This window comes from Aquarana catesbeiana, linkage group LG07, assembly GCF_042186555.1.
Source record: "Aquarana catesbeiana isolate 2022-GZ linkage group LG07, ASM4218655v1, whole genome shotgun sequence".
Lineage (NCBI taxonomy): Eukaryota > Metazoa > Chordata > Amphibia > Anura > Ranidae > Aquarana > Aquarana catesbeiana.
The window spans coordinates 259,292,088-259,296,594 of record NC_133330.1 but is presented as its reverse complement, the minus strand read 5'-3'; positions in this window follow the sequence as shown (position 1 = coordinate 259,296,594).

Here is a 4,507-nt window from a genome sequence, read left to right as displayed (position 1 = left end):
TCATACAGCAATGCACTGCGATCTCGCAGTGCATTATGGAGCGTTCCGCAGGCACTCAAATTTCCCGCAAACTTCCCATAATGTTCATATTCGGTGTACAGGCGAACACCCAATGTTCGAGTCGAACTCATGTTCCACCCGAACATCAAGCTCATCCCTAGTCCCCACCAAGTCTCTGTCTCCAGAATTTGGAAAGGACAAAGATAGTCAACTGAAAGCACCACATCCCATAATCGACTATGAACTAGGAATACAGGCTGTTTTGCCTATAGGGGGGGAGGGGAAAAAAGGATTTTTTTTCCCCCCAAGGGACTTTTAAGGTGCTTTTTAAATCAATAGTTTAATCAAACAATTTTCTGTACAATTATATAAAAAAGATTTTTTATTATATTAAATCAAGATTAAAACATCTGTGCCTCACATGAAAAACTGAGACATGATTCTAAAAATACTTAGACATGAACAATTTCACCTAAATTCATTCACATTATACAGTGCAACATAAAGCAACTACTTAAAGGTGCCATGACAATCTGCCGCTTGCTCGACATGTTTCGCTCTAGTATGAGCTTCTTCAGGAGTTTTTAAAGGCAATGATTGTAGTGGACTCTAGATAATGAGAAAATAGGCAATAATCAATACATCAATAGTTTAAATATATACAGAATACATCCAATGATATTGGATTCAATTAGTGGAATAGAGGTTAGTACAGAACATTCCAATGCATATTGTTGTTGCTTTTTTCTAACCAGTATACATTTTTTTAGAGGGTAGGGGTTAGCTTCTGGTTTGTTTCGGTGGTGTGTTTTCCTCTGGTCGCCTCATTGGGTCTGATCATTGAGAATTATCAACTTCAAACAATGGCCAACTATTGTGGAAATGCCTTTGATGGCTTAATGGACCACATTCATAAATCGCAAAATACCTCAAATGGAGGCCTATCTATGGAACGTTTTTTCTTGAGACTGCAACGCATGCTTGAGAAAAAATCAAGACTATTCTGGAATAAATGGTATTTTCTGAAATATACTGAAGAGAATATCTCTCCCTGGGGTTTGAGAATTCAGATCTTCCCCACTATTACCCAATTAGAGCCAGAATTTAGACTTGAATGGGAAGAGAATTTGCAGAGTTGCTCCAAAAAAATGATGGAGCTCCTATGCAAACACTATATGACTGAGTTATCCCTTGTAGATAAGGAAATTGAGAAGCTATACTATGATAATCCAGTAATCATTGCAGATTCTCTTTTTCCCACACGTGAAAACGAACTTAAATCAAATTTAGAATCATATGTAACAGAAATTTTAAAAACAAAAGAAAAAAAATATATCAGAGACAAACTAGCGTATGACAACAAACAAGCGTATAATTGGTCACAAAATAACCATAAAAGAAAAAAACGTAATAATCAAACACGACAATTTAAACAGGCGAATAGTGAACCTAGTGATTCTGACTCATCCGTCTCCTCTGTTTCTTCACTACAGGCACAAGACTTCACGCGATTCACAAAAACTCAGGATCCATCGAATTCCAAACACTCCAAAGAAAATGCACTTACGGGTTCAGTTAGACGCACTCCTAACCCTAAGACACCCATGGTTACTCGAGCGAACAAAAGTTCACTCACTAGCGCACCGGTACACTTTGAACCACTTCCTAACACCTGTATAACCACTTGTGCACCCATAACTGGTCTGAGCACCTCGGTAAGTAATGCTAATACTTTCCCTTCGCAGCAGGATTTTCGTCCAGCCCCGATTTTCACACAGATGATGTCGGATCCCAAAAGACCTATGAGTTCAGATTTGGGGAATCCCAAGCCCCAGAAACTCAATTCGAGGTGATCAACATCTCCTCTTGTCCCCTTTCGGCAGAACAAATCTCTGTGTTAAAACTTACCTTCTGCCCTACGCGAAAGGTGGACCCCTTTGAACTGATAAAAGACCTTAATTTATTTTCAAGGAAACTTATGTTTAAAATCCTCTATGATAGGCCACCGCCATCTGTCCAGAGTTCATCTCTGGACAACCCCCTTTGGAAGGACATGTCCATTAATGACATCAAGGCTATGGAGGACCTAATGGAGCTGTGGGAGGAGGGGGGGATCAATGAAACAGACCTGCTCGAGGCTTCTGCCCTTGAAACGGCTGCTGATCCCCCGCCCCCTTCCCCACCCCCATTGGTCCATCCTCACCCTCCGGATATTGCCATACCTCGTAACTACAAACCCAAATCCTCCAAATTCCCTGCCCTGCAAGGCAATCCCAATGTATGGGCATTCACAAACCAAGTCACTAAAGAGATTATGGAAACTAAATGGAGGAATACTTCCGAAACCAACTTAACCCCTTCTCAAACCAGAGCCTTAAAATCTTTACAATTAAATCAAAACATTATTATCAAACCTGCCGATAAGGGTGGTAACCTGGTGGTGATGGACAGGGGCCAATACGAGTCCATGGTTCTGGCCATTGTCCAGAACCAGGAATGGTACCGCAAAGTATCACCAACTCACGTTACTCTAACTATTAACCGCTACCAATACCTAATTGGCTCTGCCTACCGTAGCGGCCTTATTAACAAGTCCACTTGGGAATTCCTAAATGTTACATCTCCGCGAATACCCACATTATACGCACTTCCTAAGATTCATAAAAGCCAGACTAAACCCCCAGGTCGCCCAATTGTCTCCGGTAATGGCAGTCTCACGGAGACAGCCAGCCAATTAATTGATGACTTTCTTAGGCCCCACGTCGAGGGTTTGGTGTCCTATCTTCAGGACACCAATGACCTGCTACGCGCCCTCGATGGGATTTCCCTTCCCGCGGGCGCGTGGCTGGTAGCCCTCGACGTGGAGGCCTTATACAACTCCATTCCCCATCAGCAGGGGGTGGAGATTATCAAAGATTTCATTTCTCAAAACCATGAGATACCCCCTGAGTATAATGGGTTCATCTTGGACCTATTGCTGTTTATCCTCTCTAACAACATCTTCCTATTTGGGGGATCCCACTACCTCCAGATACAGGGGGTGGCCATGGGGACCAAGTGTGCCCCCTCCTATGCCAACCTGTATCTGGGGGGGTGGGAATGGGAATTATTTTCCAGAGACGATATGCAGCAATATATGGAACAAATCCCCTTATGGAGGAGATTTATTGACGACGTTTTTTTCATATGGGTGGGCCCTAAAGACCTTCTTCTGTCCTTTTTGGAAAATTTAAAAATCAATAGGTTCAACCTCAAGTTCACGGTTGAATTTAGTCAATCCAGTCTGACTTTTTTGGACACTCAAATCAGAGTTAAACCAGATGGTAGCATTAGAACAACCTTATACCGTAAATCTTCCGCAGCAAATTCCCTGTTGCATGCTTCTAGTTCTCATCCAGTTCCCCTTATCACGAGTGTGCCCTATGGGCAATACTTGCGAGCAAGACGTAATTGTAGTGATGAGTCTGACTTTGAAAAGGAGGCTAAATGTTTACGTTTACGCTTCCTTAATCGAGGTTATAGCAAAAAATGCCTTAAAAAAGCATACCTCAGAGCTAAAAATCAAAATAGGGCTTCTCTTCTACACAACATTAGACCCAAAAAAGCGAATCCTGGAGTCAGACTCATCACTACTTACTCTAGTCAGCATAAACAAACACGTGAAATCCTCAGCAAGTATTGGTACTTATTGATGGGGGACGAAAAAGTGGCCAAACATTTAAACCCATATCCGGAGATTACGTTTAGACGATGTCGATCTCTGAGGGATTCGTTGGTACATAGTCATTATGAAAGCCACACTATTAAGGTTAGAGAAACTGATAGGGGCAGCAGACCTTGCCATCATTGCTCCTATTGTAGGTATATTTTGGCGACCCAAAACCTTCTATTGCCCAATGGGCATCTATATAAACCAAGATTTGCAGTAACGTGTCAATCAATTGGCATTGTGTACGTTATGCTATGCGAATGTAAGATGTTTTATATCGGAAAGACTAAGAGACCCTTTTTCTGTCGAATCAGGGATCATGTCTCCCTGATACGGAAAAAAAGAATGGAGACTCCGATCAGCCACCATGTGGGTCTACAGCATAATTTTGACACTAACTGCTTACATTTTTTTGCTCTGGAACATATTCCTCCTGGAGATAGAGGGGGAGATTACGATAGGCTCCTCCTTCAAAAGGAGGCACGCTGGATACACGAGTTGTCGGCCCTCAAATATCCAGGCATGAATGATGCGTTCAGTTTCAAGCCCTTTCTTTGAAAACTGAGGCATCTTCAGCCTGGGTTTGGCCTCTCCCTCTTTCTCCCCTTTTTTCCGTTTTTCTTTTTCTTCTTTTTCTTCTTCTTTTTTCATTTTTCATATCTAGGTTTTCCCTCTCCTCTCCCTTTTTTTCTTTAGGTCATTAACTATATCCAACACTTCCAACTCTAAATTGAGTTGGCATTACTTGCATATATAAGTTGTATAAAACGGATATTAATAGTTGCAATATGACCATGT